General features: G+C 37.4%; 1 long non-coding RNA gene and 1 pseudogene across 6 annotated transcripts in view; both read left to right on the forward strand.

Annotated features, from left to right (window-relative positions):
- LOC140596663 (uncharacterized) overlaps nucleotides 1-20,222 on the forward strand; it is a 65,777-nt gene that overhangs the window by 32,781 nt on the left and 12,774 nt on the right. Inside the window, exon 2 of one of the 6 annotated variants that reach the window (XR_011998568.1) lies at nucleotides 15,529-15,687. The exons of 2 other annotated variants lie outside the window; for them this stretch is intronic. This is a non-coding gene — a long non-coding RNA (uncharacterized lncRNA). Of the gene's footprint in view, nucleotides 1-10,079; nucleotides 15,688-20,222 lie in introns of those variants that run through there. 3 more of the 6 variants (XR_011998571.1, XR_011998569.1, XR_011998567.1) reach the window with 3 other exon arrangements.
- Nucleotides 17,416-18,371, forward strand: LOC140596662 (ras-related C3 botulinum toxin substrate 1 pseudogene; annotated as a pseudogene).

Consider the following 20,222-nt stretch of genomic DNA (forward strand, 5'->3'; position numbering starts at 1 on the left):
TTATATATTTTAATATATCAATCTTATTGAGCTATATTATTAATCTTATAGTGCATTAAAATTTCATGGTCATCCTTTAGAAGTACAGTAGATATTTCATTTATTTTGCTCACTTTATAATGTTTCAGTAAAAACATTTTACTCTACCTAATAATTTTCTGTATTCAACTATCACTACAATGAACTCTGAGAGATTTAAAGATGAATCATATTTCCTGGTTAAGGTAAGATTAACTTGATATAGCATTCTATTGCATTTGTCTATATGCCTGCCTCATCTCTTAAATTTTGGTGCTCTTTCTTTGTCACTGGAATCATTCTATGATATAAATTACTTCACACTAAGGATTTTTTTCCATACTTTGGGGAGATTTTTGGCAGGACTGGATGCCAACACCACTATTTTTTCTATATTGATAATGTCCCCGATTCCTCTATTCAATTTCTGGCAACCTTATGTCTCATTCATTACTACCTTTTCCCCTTTAATTGTTAACTAGAAAAACATTTGAAGGCTTGTAGTATGATCAACATTCTATATAAAACTCTTTTTATAAAAAAAATGAAAATGAAAATAAAAAAAATAAAACTCTTTTTACATTTATTTTTCTACCGGGATCAGCCATTTCTAGTCTCTTTTTTCTTTCTCTTAATAAAGTAGCATCCATCATGTATTTTCCTAGAAATTGTCAGTCCTATCTAATGTCTCTATCACTCTAAGTAAATCTTGATGCTCTAATATGTGACTTAGAGTCACATATATACATGTATTTCATAACTTTTCCCATCAATAAATCTTGATAATTTTGTCCTTAATAAATCTGGATCCCTTATCAACTCATATTTCACTTTATAGAAATCAGCTATTTTATTTCTTTTATTTTAGTAATTTGATTTTTCGATTCACACCAGACCTTAACATAGCTATTAGGATTTTCTTTTCTTTTTTTTTTAAGATTTTATTTATTTATTCATGAGACACACACACACACACACAGAGAGAGAGAGAGAGAGAGAGAGAGAGAGAGGCAGAGACACAGGCAGAGGGAGAAGCAGGCTCCATGCAGGGAGCCTGATGTGGGACTCAATCCCAGGTCTCCAGAATCATGCCCTGGGCTTAAGGCAGGGCTAAACCGCTGGACCACCAGGGCTGCCCAAAGATTTTCTTTTTCAAATGCTATATACTCCCATACTCCTCTTTGAGGACTTAGATTGATTTCACTTCTGCCTATGAAATGCAAACTCTTTTTCCTCTAGGTAAGACTCAAAATAACTGTTGTCTTCCATATACTTCTGTGTATATCTGCATTTTATTTTAAATTATCTATGTTAACCAATGCACATTTAATTCACTCATATTATTTTCTTGCTTCTGACCTTAAATTTAACCAAACCATAAAGGGATAGTTTGTAGAAATTGGTTATTCTTCTACACATAAAATGATGGTAGGTTGTAATATAGATGATTTCGTTCCTTTTCTTGGTCTATTTTTCTTCAGTGTTCCTTTTCCAGTGACTGAACAGCACCCATAATTCCTTTGAAGAATAACTGGTTATTTCAATACTGTTGAATGAAAAAAAAATATTTAATCTGTTTGGTTAGGTTTTGCTATGATTTATTTATCAATTCTTTTTTGAGAACCCTAAGAAATTGACTATGTGAATGGGTCAGGGCATAGGGGCAGAGGGAGGAACTAGGAGACACTATAGGAAGGTCACCTAATGGGCACCTGGATGACTCAGTTGGGTAAGTGTCTGACTCTTACTTTTGGCTCAGGTCATGACCTCAGAGTCCTGGGAAAGTCAAGCCCTGCCTAGGCTCTGCACTCAGTACAGTCTGCCTGGAATTCTCTCCCTCTCCTTCTGCCCCTCTCCCTGCTCTCTCTCTCTCTCTCAAAAAATAAATAAAATCTTGTTTAAAAAAATGAAGGTCAACTGAGCAGGGGTGATAGATGAGAATGAGGCACGAGCATTAGGGAGTCAACATTAGGGACTAATTTTCAAGTGTAGCAACTCTGGCAGACCTTCTATCACCTGGAATGAACAAAGCATTTCATCTGTGCTGAGGAACAGATCTTTAAGTCACTGGTAGATAAGAGCCTCTGTTAACAGGGACTGAATCTTGTACAGCATCCAGAAAAAGGTCAAATTCTAGTTTTGGGCCTCTCTATCTGAATGATCCTGGGAAAACTGCCTTACTTTTCTACATCCTTAGTTTCAACTATAAAATAGAAGCATAATGATAAGAATATCTAATTTTAGAGTTATTGTGAACATTAATGTGACAATGTATGTAGAAAGCTTCGGAAATAGTAGCTGTGTATTTGTTACTGCTTATTTACCAACTCAAATCTCATAAGTTCCACCTTAGATTCCAGAATCCAGCAACTTTGGGTGTAATTTAACAATGCCTTGACACGAGCTCGTGCCATGTGAAATACTCCTTTCTTCTCTTACACACAATGAGGAGACCACAGTAATCTAGTCAACATTCTCACATGCACAACTCCAAAATTTCTAAGTGGCACAGGAAAGCAGGAAATAATTCTCAGATGGGGGAATAAAAATCAATGTTTCCCCTTTTCCTCCCTCAGATATGTATCTCTGAAAAAAATATTTCAGGAGCGTCCCCAGAGTGTGTACCATGGGATCCAGCAAAAATGAAGAGATGCCTACCTTACTGTTGGATTTCCTACTTCCCTATTTAACTACCTGCCCCTTCCCACCTCACCTCACTACTTTGTTCCTCCCTTCTGCTCTCTGGGCTCAAATTCCAAATAAACTCCACACATGCAAGCTAGCCTCAGGCATAAGAGAATCTGAGCTACAACAAATCCTCTGCCTAGGTAGCTAAAGTCATTTATCATGCAGATTTCACTATTAATTTGTACTTTAAATTTGTTCACACATACTTTGTAAGGATGTGTTTTAACTATTTCAGATAACAGTGTCTTGCTCCCAGGCAGAAATTTGAAAGTCTTAAATTTGGGAATTTTATTTTCAATGAGCTCTTTTAGTGTTTCATAACAGTATGTGTGTGTGTGTGTGTGTGTGTGTGTATTTCATATAGTATAAAAATATAAATATATGTCATAATGTATAACATATTTCATAATAGTTTTTTCAAAACATTCTTAGAAATAGGAAGCTACCTCAAAATGGTTGCAACTCACAAGGTGGCCAGAGCACAGCTACATCACCTCGACAATATCCCCAGATGCGCCTCTGTTGCCTGCCAGTAGATGATTAAGAGAGGGAGCCAACAGTGGTGACACCAAGTACTTAGCAACAGGGCCGGATGCTTTGAATAGAACATACATTCAGATTTTGGCATCTGGTTCCTACTTTTGCCAAATGTGCCTTGTTTGTATCCACAGCTGTTAAATGTGTTTGTTGAAAACGGATAGATCATGGGGAAGGAAGAGACTGGCAAGAGATATACCCGCTTCTGTGGGAGGCAGTGTCAAGCCAAAGTGCAATTTACTCACAGGGAATTATTTGCTTTAGAAATCTGGTGTCAAAAAAATAAAAAATAAAAAAATAAAAAAAAAGAAATCTGGTGTCATTTATTCGAGTAACTGTGGTATGTGGTAAGCATGAAGCTCATGTTAGAACAGTAATCTTTACGCTTCATTGTAAATCAAGAATTTATAGTTTTGCTGAAATAATTAACACCTAAAGGGCAAGCATATCTTCATTTACTTCAAATAATATAAATCAGTTGTTTAGATTGAATTATTAAAAGCAAGGATTCATATAATTTTCTAATCATACTCATGACTTTTGGCTTTTCCAAACATATTAGCAAAATAAAAGTCTTTCTATTAACTATGTTAATATAGCTAATAGGTGTTTATTAACTATATGAAATTGCTAGCCATTGAAAAATGGCTGAATAATATATGTAATATTTAAATCTTTAGAAGTGTGCATGTTTATTTCTACTCTATGCTTCATTACTATAGCAAAAATTTATTTAAACTATTTTGAAAATGCAAGATCAATTCAACTGTGTATTTGAATAGTTGGCATGGTGAAAATGTATTGAATTCAGTTTTTCTATTACTAAAATGATTTAGAAAAATAGTATAATTTGTCATAAAAAGGAATATATAAGTTTGAGAATGTCCTCAAGCAGTCCTATTACTACTTACCATTTTTTGTTAACTACAAATAAAGTCATAATTGATGGGTAATATAAAATTAATCAGAAGTGGGATAGTTTGAACAGTGTGTACATAGTGTGATAAGAAATGTATAGTTTACCCACTAAAAAGTCAATTTCACTTGTCATTTCAATCTAATGACTGTTGACTAAATTACAAGAGTTCTTCTTACTCTAAAGTTTCACATTGTCTTACATTGCACATATTGCATACTTTAATTTTATATTGTCTTATCTCCAGTAACCAAGTGCCCATAGAATGTTCTGCAGCACTCAAGGAATCACAGGAATGAATAAACAAATTTATGAATCACTATATTTTTCTATTTTAATTTTTCTAATTCCTTGGCCATTAGGGTTTAATACATTAGGATGATTTTTATAGTTGAAAAAGCAATCTTAGAAGTTAAACAACTTTTTCAAATTAGAAAATAAGCCTAAAAATTCTAAATTGTCTCAGAATCAATTCTTCCTTCCTAAAATTTATGATCCTCTATTCCAAAAGGTGTTTCAAAAAGAGAAATGGGAAAAGAGATTCCCTTTTCTCAGGATAAAGGGAGACTCCTGCTGCTCTTGTGATAAAAGAAAAAGACTTCTCTTGTCATAACTTTCCTCTTCCTTTGTGATTAAACTATCTCTCATGATCATATGAAACTTTCTTCTACTTTTGTGACAATAAAAACTAATGACAAGGGCCCTGAAAGCAATAATAATAGTAAAAGAATATTTTTCTTCACCTCTGTCCTTTTTTTTCAGAAGTAACATGTAAGTGAGAAGTCTAAACTGACATTCTATTTCAGGATATTGTAAAGAATGGTCAATCCCGTGGATAATTTTATTTTGGGTAACTGTGCTGGTATTGACCATACTGTAATAACTGAAAAAGCGAGGGGGGGGGTAGTTTAAATTAGATTTGATGTTTCTACTAGCTACTGTTGAGGTAGGTATGCTGCCAGGACCAGCCAGTAGACCATGTTCATAGGCTCCTTAGTCCATCTACCTCTTTTTTTTTTTTCATCTACCTCTTTTCCAGCATATATCTATGTGTGTGTGTGTGTGTGCGTGTGTGTGTTGCCTACCTTTAAACTGTTGCCATTGGAGTATCTTAATTATTCATAATTTTATCATGATCCTTAAAAATAGTTTATGACATAACTATGAATATCTAGACTCACACAGATGTGAAGCACATAAACATTATATAAACACAAAAATGATATATTTTAATTTAAAAATGAAATTTAGATTACCAGCTTGAATGCTTTCATTTGCAGTTAATGACACCTAAACTAAAAGAGTTTAAACAAATTTCTCTGGCCTGTAACTGAAAAATGGAAATTTCGATTGGTCTCCAGGGCTTCAGTTCCCACTTTGGGAGGGCTCTATTTCACATTTGCACATGTCTTAGATTATATTATAATTGGCAATTTGCTGACACCAGTTGAAGCCACGTATTTCCTCCTTCATATGTAAGGGAAGACAAATAATTGTTTTTCACAATTCAGAACAAACTTTGGAACATTGATCTAAATGGATCAACTAGAACCAATCACTGTGGTCAGCATAATGTCAAGCAATGATTGGTTTAACTATCTGGCTCTCCTGGATTACCACTCACTCTGGATCCGTCTTTGTCATGGAGATTTCATTACATTTGGCCTAAGTAAGATGTTAACTAGTGTCATTGCAACAGAATAATTGATCTTCTAAAATTTAGTTAATGTTATAAAAGGGAGACGTGTATTGTAAAAGTAATTATTTCCCCTTCCTAACATTTCAAAAAACAAAAAATAAAAGGGTGTTAGTTGCTATTTAGAAAAAAAGTTTTCAGATTTCTTTGTGTCTACAGAATAATAGCATTTCTTTTTGCTTTCAGTTAACTTGAAAATACTATGTATTTTACATGCATATTTCTAAATTTGTGTAAGTTGTGATTATGTTTTATATTTTGTAAATATTTAGTCAAATATGAAATAATTATTTGATCTTGGGTAAAAAATGTGTATATAAAAATACATGTATATATATATGTATATATGCAAGTGGTAGGGAATACACCGATTAATTCATTTATTTTTCAGTTATTTTTAGTAAGTACCCATCTCTATTTTACAAAGAAAAGATATATACTTGAGAGATTATGAATTTTCAAAGTATTAAATGTTCTCACTGGGACCCCTACCACTGTTTGCTATGCAGTGCTTGTTGTTAGGACCATAAATCTGGGCATATAATATTAAGGACAGAGTTGGAGCTGTCTGATTTGAAGCATATAAAGTCTTAACTGCCACAGATAATGTCAATCCAAATTATTATTTCCATTTTAATACAGATTATAGGACAAAAAGACATAAATGGAAATTAAAAAATAAATTCACCACATATTTCAGAAAGTACCTTTTCATGTGGAGAATAATTAATGCTTAGAAGAGCCTGTGGCAAAGTTGTTGAGGCAAAAACAGGGATGTCATTCAAGAAATTAGATGCCATCCTTGGGGAAATGGAGTACTAAAAAGGCTATGCCTTGATGGACCAAATGACCTTTATTCTCTCTCCAAAAATCTCTCATGTTCTTATAATTCTAATCAAGAGATATTTCAGCATTTTGGCCTCCAGCAATGTCAATTCTTACTTGAATTATTCACCTCACCAGTTCACGGCTGAGGAAGAACCTTTCTCGTAGTGCTACAAAGACTTCATATTGACCACACGTAATTCCCAACATTGTTGCTCATGCATGCTTTATTCATAAAGATGCCTTAGGTCTGATACTATAAAGTGCTTGATTATAGAAAGAGTCTTTTTTAAATCCATTGTGATTGCACACAGGCCCAAATTGGAGAAGAGTGGACATAACTAACTTCATTAATTACGGAGGGAATGTGGAGTTTTAAAAAAATTTTCTTGGCAAAAGTTATTTCAAAATATAGTTGATTCTTGAGGGATGTGGCATATATAAATCTGTTTGTTTCTCAATTATCTTGGATATGTTAATGCACTATCTCTAGTTATTGACTTTACTTCAATAGAAGATTATAAAATAAACATTTTAAAAAATGTTCGATTTAAAAAGAGGTTAATTACAGTTGATCTAAAATCACACTAAAAATACACACTTTTAAAAGCTAGCAATGTACACTGAATACATGAAATATACAAAGTTGACTCTGTGCATTTGAGTAAAGTTGGGGAAATCAGCTATCTACAGTCTTCTAATTTTCAATAGAGTTAGCTGAGTTTTTGAGGCTCTGAAGATATTGTGAAAGCTACATTCCCCCTATTAGGTTCTTAAAGTGATATTCGGTGAAAGAAAAAGGACATGTTTCTATCTGTCATATAAATGGACTCCTACTAGAGTTCCCTCTGTGTATCACAAATTGGAACTCAGTGGTGAACTAAGTGTTGAGAGCATATTTTCAAAAGCTAGCCAAAGGTCACATAAATTGGACAGTTCAAAGCTAAAGAAACTAGAGGCTTGAAAAATGCCAGTATATTTAAGTGTTTTTATTTATTTATTTATTTATTTAATTTATTTATTATTTTTATTTTTTATTTAAGTGTTTTTAAAACAAATATTTTATGAATAGTTGCCAAAGATAAAAGCTATATCAAATATACTAAAAATATATATGTATATATATAGCACAAGTTGTTTCACAATAGATTAAATCTGCTAGTAATTTGTAAATGATAGTTTTTTGAAGTACTCTAAGAAAATATTATACTAACAAATGACAAAATTTATAAAATAGTCTGTGCTAAAGAGAAAATGGGTAAAAACATTATTCTAAATAATATGTTCTGTGTACTAGCTCTTTTTTTCATTTCTTTTTTTTAATTTGTTTTAATTTATTTATGATAGTCACACACACAGAGAGAGAGAGGCAGAGACCCAGGCAGAGGGAGAAGCAGGCTCCATGCACCGGGAGCCCCACGTGGGATTCAATCCCGGGTCTCCAGGATCGCGCCCTGGGCCAAATGCAGGCGCTAAACCACCCTGTACTAGCTCTTATAACCTTTTAAATTATGCACAGCACAAGCTATCTGCCTCTATCTGCACCTCTCCGTGGATGATGGGATGGTGAAAGTCTGACATAACTGAGTCTTCATTTTAGGATTTTTAAAGAGGGATTTATCTAATATTAGGGTATAATCAGTTGTATTCAAGTAGCCATAAAACCCTGTGGTCATGTCATTCAGAAGACAAGCCAAGGGATACCTGGGTGGCTCAGTGGTTGAGTGTGCCTTCAGCTCAGGGCGTGATCCCGGAGTCCCGGGATCCAGTCCTGCTTGGGGTCTCTGTGGAGAGTCTGCTTCTCTCTCTGCCTATGTCTCTGCCCCGTCTCAGTGTCTCTAATGAATAGACAAATAAATTAATTTAAAAAAAGCCAAGCCAAATGGGTGATTTGAAGAGAGAAATGAGGCCTGATGGCTTATGAGATATAGGTACAAGTATATTTGTTGAGAGGGGAGAAGACTGTACAGGATGATGAGCCCTTGAGCGATCTAAGATATAGTTGTAAGACTACTGAATGGGTAGAGAAAGCCTAGCTGTGGTTCACAGAAGGGATGAGGGAGATATGAGAGGCTAAAAACCCAGAAATTAGTAATACTACCAGGCTTGCAATGCTTAATGCTTGGCTTCCTTGAGAACCTTTATACTTGCCCAACTCATTTGAAAAATCACCGCTTTAAACATTATATCTTATTACTTTCTGATATTGAAACATAGATATTCCCAGGACAGAGAATTTAGGGTACATAAAAGAAAATGTCAAAAAGGCTTATATTTCCAAAAATAAGAAAGAGTCAAGCAGAAAAGAAAAGCAGTATAAATATTTCTAGGTGATAATTGTGCGTTTTAACTTGCCTGATCTTTCACTCTTCTATGAGGCAACAGAGAATGATTTTTGTGACCCCATTTTCCCTTTAATACATTCCATGACAATCAGTTGTTTTCTGGATGTATCCCTTACTAGATTAAAAGTTTCATAAAAAGAATTACTTGGTCTTATTCCCAGGATGCAAACCCTAGGGCCTGAAACATAACAGTTAGTAAATATTAAAACAATACAAAAAAAACACCCTGAAATCATACTTTGAGGTTTAGGTGTTTTTTTTTTCTTTTTTCCCAGCAATTCTATACATTTCTCAGTGCTCATCAAGCTAAGTTTACTCTCCATTCTTTTTATCTAATTCACTGATCACCTCCATTGACCTCCCCTCTGGCATCTACCAGTTTGTTCTCTAAGAATTTTGGTCTCTTCTTTGCTTTGTTTTTTCCTTTGTTTTATTTCCTAAATTCCACATGAGTGAAATCTGTTGTATTTGTCTCTGAGGGACTTATTTCACATAACATTATACTCTCGAGATTCATCCATGTTGTGGTAATGGCAAGATTTCATTCTTTTTTATGGCTGAGTAATATTTCACCATGTATATACACCACATCTTTTTTATCCATTCATCTATCAATGGACGTAGGTTGACTATTGCAAATAATACTGCAATAAACAAAGGGGTGCATATATTTTTTTTCAAATTAGTGTTTTCATTTTCTCTGACTGAATACCCAAAAGTGGAATTACTAGATTACGTGGTAATTCTATTTTTGATTTTTGTGGAAACTCCACACTGTTTTCCACAATGGCTGCACCAATTTGCATTCCTCCAGTGTAACAGGATTCCTTTGTCTCTACATCTTCACCAACATTTGTATTTTTGATTCTAGACATTTTGACAGGTGTGAGGTGATATCTCATTGCAGTTTAGATTTGCATTTCCCTGATGTTGAGTGATATGGAGCATCTTTTTATGCGTTTCTTGGTCATCTGTATATCTTCCTTGGGAAAATGTCTATTCAGATCCTCTGCCCGTTTTTGATTGGATTATTGGGGGTGGGAGGGTTGATGTTGAGTTGCATGAGTTATTTATATATTTTGTTATTAACCCTTATTGAAGAAGTCATTTGCAAATATTTTTCCTGCAATAGGCTGCCTTTTTCTTTTGTTGATAGTTTCCTTTGCTGTGCAAAAGCTTTTTATTTTGATGTAGTCCCAATAGTTTAATTTTGCTTTTGTTCCCTTTGCCAGAGGAGACATATCTAGAAAAATGTTTCTATGGTTGACATCAAAGAACTTACTATGTTCTTACTATGTTTTCGTCTAGGAATTTTGTGGTTTCAGGTCTCACATGTAGGTCTTAATCCATTTTGAGATCATTTTTGTGTATGGTGTAAGAAACTGGTTCAGTTTTATTCTTTATTCTTTTGCACATAGCTATCCAGTTTTCCCACACCATTAATCGAAGAGACTCTCTTTTCCCCATGATATATTCTCAGATCCTTTGCCGTAGATTAATCAACCATAAATTACATGGATTCATTTCTGGATTCTCTATTCTGTTCTGTTGATCTATGTGTCTATTCTTGTGCCAGTACGATAATGCTTTGATTACCACAGCTTTGTAACATAACTTAAAATCCAGGATTCTGATACCTCTGGCTCTGTTCTTCCTTCTCAAGTCTGGTGCTCAACTAGTAGTACCTTAGCACCTTACTCTGGTGCAAGTCTACAATATATTTTTAGAAATACTTTGAGCCCAATAGTTTTTAAATACAGAATATTTTGGATGTTAGGGAGGTAAAATGATGGAACATATTCTGGATATTGCAAAATGTCCTCACTGGGGATGCCCAGGTGGTTCAGTGGTTGAGCATCTGCCTTTGGCTTGGAGTGTGATCCCTGGGTCTTGGGATTGAGTCCTGCTCAGGCTCCCCAGAGGGAGAGCCTGTGTCTCTGCCTCTGTGTGTGTGTGTCTCTCATGAATAAATAAATAAAATCTTTCAAAAAAATCCTCACTGGCCTCTGGGGAGCATGTTAAGATTTTAGGAGAATCAAGCATGTTAAGATTTTAGGAGCAAAATGTATAATTAAGTATAAATGCATACATACTAAAATAATATGTCAGTTCAGGTTATGTGTGTTTACCCATTAAGCTAAGTTCAAGTCAGGTTTTATGGTCAAATGAATTTAAAACGGCTTCTGGGCTTCAGACATTTTGGATTTAGGAACTGAAGATAATGGTTTATAGACTTAGACTAACTTCTTTTGCATAGCTCTTTCTTCTTTTTCAAATATTTCTTTCCCACAATTAATGTTTCTCAATTATAAGTAGATACAGTGCTTGTTTTTGAATATAAATAACTTACAACATTCTCTTTATACTCCTAAAATAAAGCACAGAGATAATACGATGTATCTAAAGGAATAAGTTTTAAAGGAATTAATATAAAATCCTAATATACAAAACAGAAATTTTAAAATGCATAATAATATATGTGACAATATGTATATGTTTATGCATATATTAGGTTTGTGGAAATGTGGATTAAGTGGACAAAGGTTCTAACTCGGGCAAACATAATGAAGTAGTCCAATAATTGTACCTGTGGTTAGAATCACTATGATTGTGCCGCTGCAAATGTAGGCAAAGTGTGATTTATCCGCTATGCGCATATCTAGAGTAGTGTTCCCAAGGGCATGACTTACAAAATGCTAAACAAGCCTTGGAAAATTATGTATATTTATATACAGACATATGTATATATATAATACATACATGCACATATATATGTGCATGTATATATGTGCATCCATATACATACATATACATGCACACATATATATGTATATATATTTGGTGATAGCTGTTTTCCCGAAAAATTTATTTCATAAATCAGTTAAAAAAAAACTTGGCAATTATCTACAAACTGTAAAATGCTCTAAGACCAGATAATTATAAGCTGGCTTTCCCTCTAAAATGAGGGGCAGGATATTGGAAAGTTTGCGGCATCTGAGCAGTTGTGGCGCCCTGCAGGACTGCTCTGTCCCTCACACCACCAGACAGCTCTCATCCCTGGCTCTCCTCACTAAATGTCAGCAGTGCTCCACTAATCATGTTGACAACAAAAGCTGCCCCCACACATTTGCCAAATGCCCTCCGCCTCCCATGAGAATCACTGACCCATCTCATCCTCGCGACCACCCAGTCAACTGATCTTCTTATTCTCACTGTGTTAGATGAAGCCACTGAGGGACAGAAAAACTTGGCAGACCGTTATTACTGACTTTCAAAGCAGGACTCTACCTGACAGACATCCTAACCTCTAGCTCAGCTATCTCTCCACCACACTGGCCAATCCTTACGGGGCTATAAGTATTGTTGCTTCTCATTTTCCACATGTTTGGGAGCTAACTCTGTTGCCTTGTGCTTTCTATTCTCTTCCTGCAAGTCCTTAAGTTCTAATGGTTTTGGGGTGGAGAAGGAATTGGTTCCTGACTGTCAGTTACACGGAGAGTGAGACTCAGTTGTATTTTTGAGGTGTCAGTCTAGTCTTGCACTTCTGCTACATTCTGTTTGAAAATAAATGATCTAGCACTTTTCATGTAAGAAAAGCCAGGTCTATCAACAGGAGACTGAGTGGTTGTATTAATTATCTATTCCAATGTGACGGGTCACCCTTAACACTTGGTATCTTAAAACAATTAGCATTTTTTTATTTCAATAGGTTTCTGGGGGGGGCAGGAATCCAGGGGAAGCTCCGTTGGGTAGCTTTGGTTTAGGGTCTCCTCATAAGATTTCAGCCAGGATATAGGCTCCAGCTGCATCATCTCAAGTAAGCAGGCCCAGAGGATTCACTTCCAAGCCCATTCTCACGGCTGTTGGCAGAAGCCCTCCGGTCCTCACCATGTGGGCCTCTCTTGATTATGACAGGATAGCTGGCTTCCTCACAACAGATCATCTGAGAGAGAAAAAGAGAGAGCAAGAGAGAGAGAGGATGCAGGAAGTCATTTTTGCCTTTTATGCCCTCATCTCCAATTCACAAACAATCACTTCTACTGTATTTGTTGGAAAAGAGCCACCAGTTCCAGCCTATGCTCAGGTGAGAGGAATTAAAATGTGTTTCTTGAAAGAAGGATTAGCAACAATTGTAGATATATCTTTTTTTTTTAACATATCTTTTTTTTTTTTTTTTTTTTAACCACGGTAGAGGTCATTCCAGTTTTGAGACTCTTGTCTGGTACTTGGTTGCGGTTGGGAAACAGTTCTACTCATGACACCTCACCTAGAATCCCTCAGTCCTTTTCCCTAGTTTTGTGCACCCAAACTCCAGCTTCCTGTTTCACTGCCAAAGGCGAGCATTTGTCATGCTGGGAGGTTTGAGCTTGACCACTAAAGTGCCTCACACATTTGGAAAGGCAGAACAGTGAAGTCTCTCCATGTCCCAAGGACACACACACACACACACACACACACACTGTAACCGGTGGCTGACTGGGATAAACCTAACAAAGCCCAGCTGCTCTCCTCTGAGGCAGAGAATAACCTCTAAGACGGACTTTCCCTTCTACCACTCCCCCTGAGAGCGGGCTAAATCTGGGACTTCATCTACGGTTGCACTTGGCCTCACTCTTTCCTCTTCCCCAGTCTGCTTCCCTCTAGCCTGGACTATCTTCTCCTGAGACATTGTCTTTCATAAATTACTTGCAAGGGTTCAGGGTTTGCTTCTGATCCACAGAGAGAGCATGTAGTATTTTGTTTGCCTAGAGCTTTGCAAAAATTTTAAACTCTATGTTTATGTTATGGATGGTATTTTATTCAGAGCTATACTGTCAGCAAGAAAAAAAAAAAGAAAAGAAAAGGAAAGAAAAGAAACAGATTCAGGTTAGCTCAAGGGAAGAGCAGAGTTCTTTAGCCATATGATCTCACAGATATTTGGGGAAGATATTTAATGTCAGCATGGAATCACGGGGACTTAACATGGAAAAGAGACTTTCCGTCTCTCAGGGGACATATGACCTCTCCCATCACTGCCCTCCTGGTGGATATTCCATCATTCTCTTTTCTCAAATGGCTTTTCAGCTTCTTTTCCTTAAACGTGGTTTGATGCAGCTATTCCATGCCTCTCTCCATTTTCATGAGCTCTGTTCCATTATCCATCATAAAGTTCCTATTTCTTGCTTTGTTTCATGTTTCAAATTAAGAAAAATAAAAAAAAAAATTAAAAAGTCCTAACTGAAGTTTCTCACCCCACCCCCCCCCGCCCCCGCCATAGCCCAACCTGAGTGTGCTGGTGGTGCTGCCCACCCAACAGTCAATTGCTTGTGCTTCACCAGCTCTGTAGAGGGGATGTGGACAGGACTGATCTCTTAGAAGATTGGTTCGAGGGAGATCTCTTTGAGTGGGGGAAAGAGTGAAACTATGGCCAATAATGCTAGTGATAGTTTGATAGAAACAGAGAAAATAGTTTATGAGATACAAATTATTTTTCTGTGGTGTTTTAGGAGTCATCACATGTGTACACCAGTTAGCTTTAAGTGAAGTTCTATAAATTTAGGAGCTGGTGGTAGTAATCACACAAGTTGCCCCACGTCAACTTATACACTCCTCATTCTGTAAGAACACCCTTGAGTACTTGAGTTAAAGCCACATAAGTCAGAGCAATGTTTTGCTGATCTAAGATGAAAAGGATCTCTAATGCGATAGTGTCTTTGGTGTTTGCTCCTTTAAAACATACTAATGCATATGTTTGCCCCCGTGAAAATGTAAAGCAAAAATGTTTGTTTAAAATACTCTGTAATTCCCTTTACCACCATTTTAAGATGGCACTTAAAGAAGTAAGTGCAACATTCCTTCTAGTACAAAAGCCATGAACAAGACTCACTATATAAATATTTTGCTCCATGGCACAAGCATTAACATATCATGGCTATAAAAACAACACTCAATCATAGTGCCAGACTTTGGGTACCGTCTTAAATGTGGTAGCTGAGGTTTAAATGCTTGTAAACACAAAAAGATTCCCTTGAATGATGTCTGGAAAGGTAGAGCTTCAATGGACTTGCCTTCTTCATTCTCCTTATTGGGGAGGAAAAAAAGAGAAGCAAGTATATGAAACGCTTCCACGTGCCTATCCAACGGGTCCCACTATGCTCTGAGTGGCCAGACCTACATATATTCTGGGATCTCACGGAGGGTGTGTGTCAGTCATGGTTGTCGCTTGCCAACCACAGAATCCTTTCTGACTAGTGTAAAAAAAAAAAAAAAAAAAAAGAAGAAGAATGGAATGAAAGAATATTAGGTTGTTTACAAACTCTCTGCGAGGGCCAGAGATTCATGTTCTATTCTCTGCTTGCTTTTCTTGCCATTTTTTCTCTCTACGGTTAGTCTGTGGTGAGGGTGGTGGTGGAACCAATCAGCAAGAAAAGTGTATTTGAGTTATTAAATGAGAGACTTATTTTATTTTTTTATTTTTTTTTTTAATTTTTTTTTAATTTTTTTTTTTTATTTATTTATGATAGTCACAGAGAGAGAGAGAGAGAGGCAGAGACAGAAGCAGGCTCCATGCACCGGGAGCCCGACGTGGGATTCGATCCCGGGTCTCCAGGATCGCGCCCTGGGCCAAAGGCAGGCGCCAAACCGCTGCGCCACCCAGGGATCCCAAGATCTCCCTTTTAACAGTAAGCCTTGCACCTCCTTTCTATCATCTCTCTAACCCCTGACAACAACAATCTATTCTTGATCTCTATAATTTTGACATTTGGAGATTTGTAGTGTCTCAGACTGCATTTTTTTCTATAGCTTTTTTTAGTGGTTGCTATAGGGTTTTTTGGCTCAACTTATCAGTGTCTATTGGTGTCAACACTTTACCAGCTCAAGTGAAGTGTAGAAACTTACCTGTCTTTATATTTGATTTTCCCCTTTTGTAATAGTCTTAAGTATTCCTTCTACGTACCCTGAAAAACTACATTAGGTAGTGTGATAATTTTTGTTACAACCATCAAATACAACTTAGAAAACTCGAGAGAAGAGGAAGTTCTAGAAGGTACCCATATTTTTGCTTTTTCCATTTTTCTTTTTTTTCTTCCTGATGTTTCAAAGATTCTGCCTTCCATAATTTTATTTCTGGTTAGAGAATTTCCTTTAGGCATTCTTTTTGGGTAGGTGTGCTGGTAATGGTTTTAGTTTTAGTCCTTAGTTTTCCTTTATCTGGGGAAGGAGGATTCTTTCAGTTCTGAAGGATGTTTTTGAGAATATAGGATTCTTTTTTTAAAAAAGATTTTATTTATTCATGAGAGACACACAGAGATAGGCAGAGACATAGGCAGAGAGAGAAGCAGGCCCCTGTAGGGAGCCCAATGCACAACTCGATCCTAGGACCCAGGGATCACGACCTGGGCCAAAGGCAGACGCTCAACCACTAAGCCACCCAGGTGTCTGGAGAATATAGGATTCTGAATGAATAGTTCTTTTCTTTTGATGCTTGAAAAATGCTGGGCTACTTTTTTTCTGGTTTCCGTGCACTCACATGAGAAATCTGCTATCATTCAATTGTTTTGGGCCTATATGTAATGTATCGTTTCTCTCTACTTTAAGACTTTTTTCTTTGTTTTTAAGTTTCCAGAAGTTTGACTGTGATGTGTCTTGGTATGGATTTCTTTGAATTTATTTTGTTTAGTTTTTACTTAGCTTCTTGAATCTTTAAGCTTATGTCTTTTGCCAAATTTGGAAAATTTTCAGCCATTTTTTTAATTTGAGTAACTTTTAGCTCCATCTCCTTTGTCCTCTGCTTCTGGGAACTCACATGACATAAAAGTTAGATGTTCTGTTACATTCTCCTGGGTCCCTGTTTATTTATCTTCTCAATCCATTTGATCTCCTAGTTGCTCAGAATGGATATTTTCTGCTGCTTTATTAAGGGTTTTATTTCAGGTTTTGTAGTTTTCAATTCTAAAATTTCAATTTGCTTCTTCCTTCTACCTTATATTTCTTTGTTAAAACATACTATTTTCAAAATCTATTTTAAGTATGTTCATAATTGCTTGTGGAAGTATTTTTTATGAAGGCTCCTGGAAATCCTTATCAGATGATTCTAACATCTGTGCTGTTTGGATGTTAGTGTGCATTGATTGTCTTTTCTCAGTAGTTGACATCTTCCTGGTTCTTTGTAAGATGAGCGGCTTTTCATTTAAATTTGGACAGTTTTAGTATAATACTATGAGATCTTATTTAAATCATGTGTTTTAAAAGAAATCGTGTATTTTTGCAGGCTTCTCTTGATACGTCTTTGGCAAAGGAAGTGAGGAAGTGAATGCTACTTTGTTACTGTCCTGTGGGAGTAGAAGTCTAGGTTCACCACCTGGCCTCACTGACAGGGGAAGTAGGGGCTCTCTGTTACTAACGGGTGGAAGTGGAGTTCAGGCTTCCTGAAGGCCTCCATCTATAACACTCTGGCTAGGCTTTGGGTGGTGGCCGCGGCTGGGCTCCGGCTTTCCGTCCGCGGAGGGCGAGGCGGCGTGGACAGCGGCCCCGGCACCCCGCGCCCCCCTGCCGCCTGCAGCCGCGCGCCCGCCCGCGGCGCCCCGAGCCCGCCGCCCGCCGCTTCTCGCGTCAGCGCCCGCCCGCCCGCCGCCGCCGCGGCCCAGCGAGCGGCCCAGATGCAGGCCGTCAAGTGTGTGGTGGTGGGAGACAGAGCTGTAGGTAGAACTTCTCTACTGATCAGTTACACAACCAATGCATTTCCTGGAGAATACATCCCCACTGTCTTTGACTACTACTCTGCCAACGTTGTGGTAGATGGAAAACGAGTGAATCTGGCCTTATGGGATACAGCTGGACAAGGAGATTATGACACATTACGTCCCTTATCCTATCCGCAAACAGATGTATTCTTGATTTGCTTTTCTCTTGTGAGTCCTGCATCATTTGAAAATGTTCGAGCAAAGTGGTACCCCGAAGTGCGACACCACTGTCCCAACACCCCTATCATCTTGGTGGGGACTGAACTTGATCTCAGGGACGACAAAGACACGATTGAGAAACTGAAGGAGAAGAAGCTGACTCCCATCACCTACCCACAGGGTCTGGCCATGGCTAAGGAGATCGGTGCTGTGAAATACCTGGAGTGCTCTGCTCTCACGCAGCGAGGCCTCAAGACAGTGTTTGATGAAGCTATTCGAGCGGTTCTCTGCCCCCCTCCCGTCAAGAAGAGGAAGAGAAAATGCCTGCTGTTGTAAATGTTGGGTTCCCCTGCCCCATCCCCCTCAGAACCTTTGTACGCTTTGCTCAAAAATGGTGGAGCCTTCGCACTCAATGCCAAGTTTTTGTTACAGATTAGTTTTTCCATAAAACCATTTTGAACCAATCAGTAATTTTTAGGTTTTGTTTAAAGTGTAAGACTTCAAACTTTCACATTAAAATTTAGCCCTAAAATGGCCAGCTTTCTTAAAGCCTTATTTTTCAAAAGCCCCTATTCTTGCTCAGATTAAGAGTTGCCAAAATACCTTGTGAACTAAGTTGCATTGTTGTGCTGAGAACACTAAGCACTAAACCGTTCAAGATCCCTGTCCTTCAGAAGAGACGGCAGTGTCTCAGGTTTGGACCTGCAGACCTGTGCTTGCTAGTTTCCAGTAGGAAAGCCGCACAGCCTCCTCGAGCTGTAGCCACATGGCCATCTAAGCCCGGGGCCACGCCCTAACTGTACTGTATGTCCTCACGGAAGGAGCATAATGACTCAATTCTTTGGATCAGTCTTTTTGATTTTGTAGTGAAATTTTTTTGAAAAGTTAGTGTATTCCATTGTATACATAAACCACAAAGGAAGGGAGAAGAAATGTTGGGAAATATCAGGAGGGGAGACAGAACATAAAGACTCCTAACTCGGGGAAACGAACTAGGGGTGGTGGAAGGGGGGAGGAGGGCGGGTGTTGGAGGGGAATGGGTGACGGGCACTGAGGTGGACACTTGACGGGATGAGCACTGGGTGTTTTTCTGTATGTTGGTAAATTGAACACCAATAAAAATTAATTAAAAAAATAAAAAATAAAAAGTGAAAAAAAAAAAAAAAAAAGTTAGTGTATTCGCTTTTGCTGACATTTTGAACAGACCTCTCACTCCCATGTTCCTCCAATGAGGGCGGGGGGCACAGCATGTGACGTGATCAAAGGATAAAGACAGTATTTTGACAAAATCCGGAGGTTAATTTACACTGCATTGTACACGTCATAATCAAACTGAGTAAAAGTGTCACGGGTAAAATTTTAAAAGGTTAATTTCTGTCAAATGCAGTAAATGAAGAAAGGTCGGTATTATCACTAAGTGTTTTAAGCTTTTCCTTTTTCTTAGACCTGCCATCCTTCCTGAAATTGGGCATTTAATTCATCTTTGAACTGGTTGTACCCATAGTTGCTAACTTAGTGCTTTTCTTATAGAACCCCTTCTTAACGAGCAATATGCCTCCTTGTATTATAAAATCTTTCTGATAATGCGTTAGAAATTTTTTTTTGTAGATTAGTAAAGTGCATTCCTGTTTCCTTGTTACTTTATTCAAAGCTAATAAGTACTCTCCTTAGTTTTCTAGTAACTAGGTGTAAAAATCATGTGTTGCAGCTTTACAGTTTTTGAAATATTTTAGATATTCCTAAACTTTGAACTTTCTTAACATCACTGTCTTGCCAGATCACCAATACTGTCCCCTAACGCTGGCCCTCCTCTGCCTCACCCCCCCGGACACACGCTTCCCGTTGCCCTGCCTGACCATGTTCCCTTGGGTCTGTGACATTCTGTAAGCCCGTGCTTGTGCTAACGAAGTTCTGTACGACTTACCCGCTGGCAACAATACAAGGTTGGACCTCTCAACCAATAAAATAGAACAACATTTTTTAAATTGACAGTTGCAGAATCGTGGAGTGTTTTTACATTGATCTTTTGCTAATGCAATTAGCAGTATGTTTTGCATGTATGACTTAATAAATCCTTGAATCATAAAAAAAAAAAAAAAAAAAGTAACACTCTGGCTAAAAGGGAAAGAGTGCATCATTATTGCCCTTCATGTGGTCTCTCCTAACACTGTGGGGGGTGGTTCTATTATTGCTGAGTGATGGTATAAGGAACAACTTTCCTCCATTGGGCCTCCTGTACATTACTCCAGCAAGGATGAAGAAGTGGGTGCTTTCTTCATCACTACTGGATAGGATGGAAGTCCAGGCATAGACTT

Source organism: Vulpes vulpes, unplaced genomic scaffold (genome assembly GCF_048418805.1).
Source record: "Vulpes vulpes isolate BD-2025 unplaced genomic scaffold, VulVul3 Bu000000737, whole genome shotgun sequence".
Lineage (NCBI taxonomy): Eukaryota > Metazoa > Chordata > Mammalia > Carnivora > Canidae > Vulpes > Vulpes vulpes.